At 44.9% G+C, this 9,722-nt stretch overlaps 1 long non-coding RNA gene across 2 annotated transcripts in view; it reads right to left on the bottom strand.

Annotated features, from left to right (window-relative positions):
• The window catches only part of LOC102502525 (uncharacterized), a 27,453-nt gene extending 18,210 nt beyond the window's left edge, over nucleotides 1–9,243 (bottom strand). The window contains exon 1 of one of the 2 annotated variants that reach the window (XR_001370553.1): nucleotides 9,183–9,243. This is a non-coding gene — a long non-coding RNA (uncharacterized LOC102502525). Of the gene's footprint in view, nucleotides 1–3,677; nucleotides 3,725–9,182 lie in introns of those variants that run through there. The other variant, XR_001370552.1, reaches the window with a different exon arrangement.
• Nucleotides 9,244–9,722: the final 479 nt, after the last annotated feature.

Raw genomic sequence — 9,722 nt, 5'->3', positions numbered from 1 at the left:
GGAGAGAGAGAGAGAGAGAGAGAGAGAGAGAGAGAGAGAGAGAGATAGTAAAATAAGAAAGCACCCTCCAGGGGAGATGGCCATGCTCCAATCCCTTCTTCTCCATTCTCCTCTTGGGATTTTTGGGCAAACACATACATGCACCTGGTATGTTTTTCAAGCCTCTGGGTCCAGAACTCAAATCTCAGAGTTGGCTATTTGGGATCTAGCCACCTTAACCACCAGCTGGGCCTTTTCATAATATTTTTAAACTGGAGTTTTAATTCTTAGGAAGTGGTGCTGGTGTTGCTCTCAGCAGGGCTATCTTCATTTTAATTTTTTCCCCAAGCAATGAATTTTCCAATTTGGTATATTTGTTTCAAATAAAAATAGTATTAGAGAAAAGAAAAGGGGAAAAAAAAGGGTAAGACTTTGTAAAGAATTAAAACAAATTCATTGCCTTTCCCACAAATAGGAACATCTCTATTAAATGCTTCAAGGATCCTGGTCTGAAATTGCGCTTCTCCCAAGCCATCTGTTCTTGCCCTTCATCTAGCTGCGTGTCACAGCGATCCAGGCTGTTTGTCTTTTACCAACTCGATGAAACTAATTTCTGTATTAGGAAACCTTGGTCTGATTTTTTTTCCAAGTCTTTGTTCTTGCAGGCGAGACAAGCTTTATTTCTGCCCTCTTAGGGTTATCAGCTGGGCCTGAGAACTAAGCGGAGGTAAGATAGGTTACCAGGAGCAACGCGTGGAGATGTTTGCACACGGGAACCTCCTTAAGAGAATGAAGACTCAAAGAAGAAGCAAAACCCAGATGCTTCCGTAGTGAGTTTAACATGGTGTGGCAGCGATGGGAAGGAGCCACTGCAAATGGGCAGGCTGAAGAAGATAAGAGTTACTTTAACAAGGTTTGTTTGTAAAGATTTTTCTCTGCTTCCATGTCCCATCTTTGGTGATACAAATGTTTCTTTTCTGATGATGCAAGGAAAAAGGGGGAAACCGGAGTATCCTTTTGTGTCTTTCAGGAATCTTTAAGTCAAAATAACCCTCATGCTGATGTGGTGTATGTTAGGGTGGCATATTACGTACGCTTTGTCTCTTATTTTGTGCATGGTCTTAGTGGGAAAGAAAAGAAACTTATTTTAGGAGACATGATGGCTGCAGAAACTCCAAGAATCCTAGCCTCATATTCTAGTATTTGAAAGAGGATGTCCATTTCCTGTCTATTTTCCTGGAGCTCTTTGTAGAATATCCTAAGGAGTTATTAGTCTACATCTAAGGCAATTAATTGCTGGCAAGAATGGGATTACTATGACCGGCTTATTCGCCAGTTGCTTTTTTCTTTTCTTTTCTTTTTTTAGAGGTTTTTGCTATAGGGCACGTGCGCTCGCCAGAAAGACAGAGAGAGACAGAAAGTGAGAAATCCCAGGGGAGATGGCCAATCCCTTCTCCTCCATTCTCCTCTCAGGATCTTGGGCATGCACACGCATGCACCCAGCGTGAGTTTAAGCCACCGGGTCTGGGACTCAAACCGCAGTCGACTACATGGGAGTCCAGGGACATAACCATTACGCTAACTGCTGGTCCCTCGCCAGTCGTTATTCATACATGCAGCCTGGAGAGCCCCAGCCTCCCCTGGGCCCGTGTCTTCCTGTAGAACAGGCACGTTTGATTTCTGCTGACCCAGCAGGAGAGCCGACGACCACGGGATAGGCAAGCTATAAAGTTCGCCAAAGCCATTTTTGGCAAGTTAATGTTACAATTCTGATAAAAGGTTTTCTCCTCTTTTATTTGCTCAAATTTTTTCTCATCTGATGATATTCCAATTTGTTTTCACGTGATTCTCGTGCTCATTGAACTCATTGTTCACAAATACAGTAAACTATTTTTTAAATACATGACTTATGTTACAGAAATTATTTTATTGTAATGACCTTCTAGGATGGCCACACCATAATCCCTTCTCCTCTATTCTCCTCTTGGGATCTTGGGCGTGCATGCACACATGCCCTGCGTGAGTTTTAAGCCACTCGGTCCGGGACTCGAATGGCGGTAGACTACATGGGAGTCCAGAGACATAGCCATTACGCCAACTGCTGGTCCCAAGAAGATGCATTTTGAGACTCAGAAATGGAATCTCTACTTGAATAGATCATTAAGAGAAATTATTTATGAAATAAACCTCAAGTCAAAATTATACACAGCACCCTTAGCAGAGGAGAAATTTAAATTCAACGATATATTAATTGGTGAATGGCTTCTGGAGGGAGTTTTAAAAGGCTTATGTGGGGCCTAGCCATTGCCTGGGAACTAAGGAGCTGGATCCAACATGGCTGATTGTGTGGTTCAAGTCCTGAGCAATGTGCATTGTACCCACACATGCATGCAGACAATTTTGACAGGATGGAGAAATGGAGAAGGGATTGTGGTGTGACCATTCCCCTTGGGGGGGGTGCGTTCTCCATCTCCCTCCATCTCTGGCTCTCTGGCAAACACAATCACCCTCCAGCAAATTAAAAAAAAAAGGCGACTTGAGATAGTATTTCTTAGGAAACGACCATATGCCTAGAAATAGGTATTGACCGTTAGTGCACACAGCTCAGTCTTCTAGCTGGCCAATGAAGGGATCAACAAGAGCCGCACAGGCAGCCCCGGAAATGGCATCAGGCTAACAGCGTGATCAGGTAAATTCTGTTTTCCACAGGGACAAGCCGGTGACGAGCACCCACAGCAAGTCATTCTCCCCATGGGACTGAAATGCGAAACGAAAACAGAGGCAGGCCCACCTGAACTAGTAAGACGTCTTGAAATGAAAGGAAAACAAAAATGACAGTCCCCCAAAGTAGGCATGGACATAATGTCCCTTTGTTTTCTAACTTTAATGCATGCTGAAGTTAGAAAGAGTGGGAAGGTGCAGGAGCAGGAGTCATTCCTCGCGAGGGCTGGTGGAGGATGTCTGAAATCACGGTGCAGCTTAAAGGGTCGGTGCTCTTTTTTCTAAATGCCAGTTACCTCTCTCATGGGCCGCTCAAGTCACTGCCCAGAAATCAATGATGAGTAGGGAACAAGGTAAGATGAGTGTTTACTAATTAGCCGGGAATGAAAGCTCACAAGTGACAAACTCAGAAGCAGGACTTACTGTAGAAATTCCTGGAAGTTACATAAAATATCCTGATTTTAAAAAGTTCTCTAATTTAACCTTATTTATTTTAATTTGGCCAGAGAGGGATAGAGCAAGAGAGTGGGAGAGCGAGCAAGAGAGAGAGAGTGAGAAAGCAAATCGCCAGGTCTGGGACTCGAACCACTGTCAAACTACCTCCCATGTGGGAGTCTGGTGCCCTTAACCACCATGCCACTTGCTTTTCCCCTAAAATATCCTGATATTTTGAGCTTTAAAAATCCTCCCTTCCCCCCCCCCCCCAATTCTCATGAAAAAAAAAAGAGAAAAGCAGAAAAATATCAAGAAAAACAGAGAAAAGAGGTGAAAGAAAATGTCACTTCTCTTGACCTTGTATTTCTCTTGGCTATCACTCTATTTCTTCCCATTTCTCACTTACTTAAATCTAGGGTCTTGAAATGAATATTTTATACTGGCTCTCTTCAATTCCTTTCTCCTTTTCTCTTGAATTCAGTAAAACCAGAATTTTGGTCCCGCGAGTGTATCTAACTGCTCTAGTGAAGATCATCACTCACCTCCTGTTGCTAACCCCAGTGGTCAGTCCCAACCAAGTCCTTCTGTGACTTCCAAGTATTGACACTGCTGACCATTCTGGAATGTGCTCAGCTGGCGTATTCCATTTCAGTAGTTTCTTCCTCCTACCTCACTGGCTACTCCTTCTCAATCCTTTTGATGGCTCTACTCATCTTTCTGATCTTCAATTTTTTAAAAATAATTATTTATTGGGGCCAGCAGGTGGCATAATGGTTATGTTGCTGAACTCATGCATAGTTGACTGCAGTTTGAGTCCGAGACCCAGAGGCTTAAAACTCATGACAGGCACATGTGTGTGCATACCCAAAATCCCGAGAGGAGAAAGGAGGGGAAGGGATTGTGGCATAGCCATCCCTCTCTGGGGGGTAATTTCTCTCTTTTTGCCTCTCTGTCTCTCTGGTGAGTGCATGCACCCTATAGCAAAAACTTCTCTTAAAAAAAAGATTTAATTTTATTTGTTACATTAATTTATTTAATTAATTTGACCTGAAAGAGAAAGGAAAGTGAGAAAGCAAGCCACCAGGTCTGGGACTTAAACTACTGTTGCCCATGTGGGAGTCCAGTGCCTTAAACACCATGCCACCTATTGGCCCTGTGATCTTTAAATGCTAACATATCGTGGTTTTTATGCATTAAACTTCCCCTTTTCTATTTACGATTATGTCCTGGGAACTATCATCAGGTTGCTGATTCGCACATGTGTGCATCAGCCTGGGTGTGTCTCCTGAACTTCCGATTCAGAGATCTCACAGTTTTCTTGATGCTGGTCCTGGGTCTCTGACAGACGCTTCAGTCTTAACATGGCCCAAACCCTGCTCCAATTGTTTTCCTTCTCTAGGGGAAGGCAGAGCCATCTTTCTAGTCCTCAGGTAAGAAAACCCGAGGCTGCTCTTTCTTGATCCAACATCTGAGTCATCCATTAATCTTTTCGACTCCGCCTTCGGAATTTCTCCAGTGTCCCCATTTCTCATCCCTGTGATGGTCAATCGAGTCTCATCCGGCATGGTTTTACCTGGTCTCCCTGGTGTCGCTTCTCGGTCCTCCTACAGTCGGTGCTCAGTTGAGATGCCAGAGTGATCCTTCCAAGTATAATTCAGCTCACGTAGTTTCTCTGTTCAGATATTTCGCTTGGTTTCTTCGATTTCATTTGGAATAAGAGCCATGGTCGTGGTACGTGCCCTCCTGGTAGGTCTCACCTCTCTGCTCTCACCCCCGCCTCCCTCCCTCCCAGCTGTGCAACCTCTGGACGCCTTACCTCGGGGCTTTGACACTTGGTGTTTCCTGTTCCTTGAGGATTCTTTCAGCAGGCATTTCTAAGGTGTACTCCCTCATCATACTCAAGTTTCATCTATTGGAGGTCTTCTTATTCCAGTTATTTAAAACTGCAACTACCTCACCGCTTTCTTTATACTTTTCTACCAGGTCTGGGACTTAAACTACTGTTGCCCATGTGGGAGTCCAGTGCCTTAAACACCATGCCACCTATTGGCCCTGTGATCTTTAAATGCTAACATATCGTGGTTTTTATGCATTAAACTTCCCCTTTTCTATTTACGATTATGTCCTGGGAACTATCATCAGGTTGCTGATTCGCACATGTGTGCATCAGCCTGGGTGTGTCTCCTGAACTTCCGATTCAGAGATCTCACAGTTTTCTTGATGCTGGTCCTGGGTCTCTGACAGACGCTTCAGTCTTAACATGGCCCAAACCCTGCTCCAATTGTTTTCCTTCTCTAGGGGAAGGCAGAGCCATCTTTCTAGTCCTCAGGTAAGAAAACCCGAGGCTGCTCTTTCTTGATCCAACATCTGAGTCATCCATTAATCTTTTCGACTCCGCCTTCGGAATTTCTCCAGTGTCCCCATTTCTCATCCCTGTGATGGTCAATCGAGTCTCATCCGGCATGGTTTTACCTGGTCTCCCTGGTGTCGCTTCTCGGTCCTCCTACAGTCGGTGCTCAGTTGAGATGCCAGAGTGATCCTTCCAAGTATAATTCAGCTCACGTAGTTTCTCTGTTCAGATATTTCGCTTGGTTTCTTCGATTTCATTTGGAATAAGAGCCATGGTCGTGGTACGTGCCCTCCTGGTAGGTCTCACCTCTCTGCTCTCACCCCCGCCTCCCTCCCTCCCAGCTGTGCAACCTCTGGACGCCTTACCTCGGGGCTTTGACACTTGGTGTTTCCTGTTCCTTGAGGATTCTTTCAGCAGGCATTTCTAAGGTGTACTCCCTCATCATACTCAAGTTTCATCTATTGGAGGTCTTCTTATTCCAGTTATTTAAAACTGCAACTACCTCACCGCTTTCTTTATACTTTTCTATAGCACGTTCGCCATCTGACATGGCTGGTATTTACTTAGTTGTTTATTCTCTGTCTTTCCTCCTAAATGGGAACTCTGTGATGTCGGGTTTCCTGTTTTGTTTTATTTCTCTAGCTCCAGCACGCAGAGCACTACCAAGCACCCAGTAGGTTCCTAGGAAACTGGAATACATGAATGTGTGAGTAACACTGGATGACGCCCAAAGGTGACTTTATGATTTTTCAGGAAGAGGTCAGTTAGTGATGTATTACATTTGGTTTCTGTCTTTGCACATAAGAATTCTATCTTATAAAAAGTCAAAGGGACCCTTTACAATAACTAGATGAGCATTATTATAGCTGGTGGGGCAAGATAGGGAATGAAATGAAGGTAGTGAAACCGAAGGCTATACTTTTCATGGTTAATTTATAGTCGATTTTCCAAAATAGACTTCTGGTTCCCTTTTACTTTGGTAGTTTTGAATGCTTTTATATATAGAGTTTCAAAAACGGATTATCTCGTAGGTTATTTGCAAAAGAGTGGAATCTGTCACATTTAAAAATGATCTTTCGAATGCCAACACTAACAGCAGAATGGAGGAAAGTTTGCACAGTTAGATTTTTGGGTAACGCCCAAGTTCTACATGAGTGAGTTCCAACTATAGGGTGCAGAAGAGCCCCCCGCCCCCAAACACACTCCGGAGGGTTGTTAAACACAGCTCCTTGGCTCACGTCCAGGCTCACTCTGCTAGAACCTCTGAACATCAACCTGGCAACGTGCGCTTTAACTCCGCCCCCAGGGCTTCTGATGGAGAAGCCCTGTGGACCTTGCTTTGAGATGTGCTGCTTTGATCTTTCAAAAGCTGTTCAGTTATCTTTCCTAGAAAACAACACAGGCTTATGGGATGGAGAGAAATATCATACATTTCATGCCTGTGGAGACCTATCATCTTGTGACCAGTGTGCTTGGCTGCTAACGGCCCGCCGTCCCAGGCGCCATCTTGTTCATGTGTTGTGGCTTCCAAGGGGGAGTGAGTCATGGCAACGAAGTTCTGCTTGATCGCTGGCCTCCTATCACTCTGACTGAAAAGATAATTCTGAGGAAAAGTGAGGGAACCAGAGGTAGTTAGAAGCGCCTCTGGGTCATGGTTGCTGACTTGTCATCGATTGCCCCACAGCTGGCTGGCTTTGGTGTCTTAGAGTTCCTGCCTCCTTGCCCCTTTCTTTATCCTAAGAGGATCAGGTGAGGAAGGGGTCAGAATGCCTACACTGTTACCGTGGAGACTAGAAGCTACCCAGCTCTATGCTGCTGTTTTTCCCTCTGTAACCAGCTGTTACTCTATCAGAGTAAAGGATTTTTACCAAGTGAAAATAGGAGCCTTTAGAGTCTCTCCCTGTCGTTCTAATCTGTGTGTGAGAGCAAAGCCCTGAACACTGTTCATTATTCCAGACAAAGTGCCAAGAAAATGTTGGGTTTGGGGTGGTGAAATTTCCTGTCATTATGATGTTTAGTGTCTGAAGTTGTAATTATTTTGGTTTAAGCTCTTGGTTAGCATCTTACAGTCACGAGTAGGAAGGCCTGGAGTGCTTTTAGTGCACTCACCTCCTGCTATGAGAGAAGGAAATTGATATGTGGGTAATTGCAAATTATTTGATAAAATCCTGTTGACCCCTTGAATACCTAAAACTTATAGCTGCTCTTCTAAGTCCCTCACATGTCTTATCTCATTTAATCTGCATCGAGCCACGGGGTGGATTCTACTATGTCCATTTTGCAGATGAGGAAACTGAGATACATGGGGCAATTTACCTTCGTGGAGATGAAAGTGGGAGTAGAACCGGGCCAGGTAGCCTCGGTGCTCACCTTTGGATTGTGGTCGCTTCTGTGTGCGTTGTGTGTATGGCGACAGTGCTGCTCTACAGCCACAGTAAAGGCCGTGTTAGACGTAAGTGTGCAACTTGCAAGGCTGAACCAAGTTTCTTCAGTAAATTGTGAAAGAGGCTCGAATTAGGGTGTTGTGGATGTCTCTGGTGCCACACTGCAGCTGATGGGTGCAGCTCCGACTGCAGCTGCAGTCGTGGTAGATGGTTTTCCAAAGTCCAGTCTCAGCTCAGCATGGCCAGTCTCGCATGTGGAGCCCAGGTTCTCTGCGTCTTACCCAGGTTCTTCTCTGACGTTCTGAAAGCTCCTCATGCTGTACACAGCGCAGCCAGGCAGTGTGGGGGAGTTAAATGCCCAGGGATAACTCCCCCAGAGGAGGTGGTGAGGGGTAATTCCGAAAGGTGTCCTGTGTACTTCTTAGTGGTCATGGTCGAATCCAGATCCACCCTATAGGAGGTAGTCCCCAGCAGCCTCAATATTATAATTTATAGAGGTCTTTCCTCTTTCCTGTCTCACCCCCTCTACTTATTTGTCCCTGCTTCCTGATCAGCTCCTGAACACACACTGCCTCCTATGTTTTTGTGCTCAGGATCTGCTTTCTGGGGGAATCCAAAATAGGAACCAAAATCATTCGTCAGTATTCAGAACTGTGATGCTGCTTCACTGAGAGCATAACCACATAGGCGTGGCCCCAACCACGTGGTCAAGGCACACTTGTACACGTGTTTGCATCCTGACTCTGTTACTTACACATCTTGCAGCATGGCCACTTAACTCAATATTGAGCCTCAATAGAATCAAGTGGAAAAATGAGAAAATTAATACAACCCCTCCTAGGACTGCTGGGAGCTTGCTCAGCCCTCCGGACCATCTTGGTGTGCTGGTGATTTTTACTCCCCTGTGACTGGGTACTGGGTGATGCCAAATCGGGAGGACAAAGATGGAGAGGTGGTCATGAAGATGCGTGCGTGTCGAAGAAAGAATTCAAAGCCTACATCTTCTCTTCTGGGAGATGAAGGCAAACTAAATGTTGGTTAGAGATCTCTGTTCAGCTATTGGGTCGTCAGAAACCATGGAAAAATGCGTCATGACTTTTCTGATGACCAAGTAGATGTAGAAGAGTTTTACTCTATATTGGCAATGTTTTCCCAATATTCTTATAAGAAATTTTATGCAAAGTGTCTGCTTTCTTCTGTTCTCTTTAAAGAAAAATACTGAGAGAATACTCCAGATGTAGAGAAATTGGGACCCCCAAAATGGCTAAAAATGTCTATTTAAGTTATACCTCTATTTATTAAAATGTGCCTACCTTCTTAAACTTCATCTCTCATGATGTTAAAGAGACGCTGCTGCCAATGGGAACAGGAAATCAGTGAGTGTGGAATGGATCTAGAGTTGCCATGGAAACGGTAGGCGTGGCCAAGCAGTGAAACAAACTGTTCACCTAGGAAGTCAGATGGGTCCCAAAGGTCATCTGACTGTGGAAGTGACCTGCCCAGACAGAGCTGGTGCCCGGTGACCAGGATGCAACCCTAGATTTAGGTCGGAATCAAAGAAACTTGTCTTGTATACCCAGCTAGGTGGCTCTGAGGAGCACAGAGTCACCTGAACCTCAGTTCACTCCTCTGCTGCTGTGAACAGGGGGGCCGACAGATCGTGGTGATAGTGACTTCCATGTTTTCTGAAAGTCCAAGTTTTCAGGAAATCCAAGTCCTGTGTTTCCAAGGCACTTTATGTTCATGGAACCATTTGCTCCTGTAAGACACCAGTGTTGGGCTACTATCCCAGCATCGCAGGGGACACAGAGGCAGAGAGGATTTGTTCAAGGGCACGCAAATGACCAGTCATT

This window comes from Tupaia chinensis, unplaced genomic scaffold, assembly GCF_000334495.1.
Source record: "Tupaia chinensis unplaced genomic scaffold, TupChi_1.0 Scaffold000315_1, whole genome shotgun sequence".
NCBI lineage: Eukaryota > Metazoa > Chordata > Mammalia > Scandentia > Tupaiidae > Tupaia > Tupaia belangeri.
Note: the sequence above shows the minus strand (reverse complement) of the source record. Positions and strands in the feature narration are given on the sequence as shown.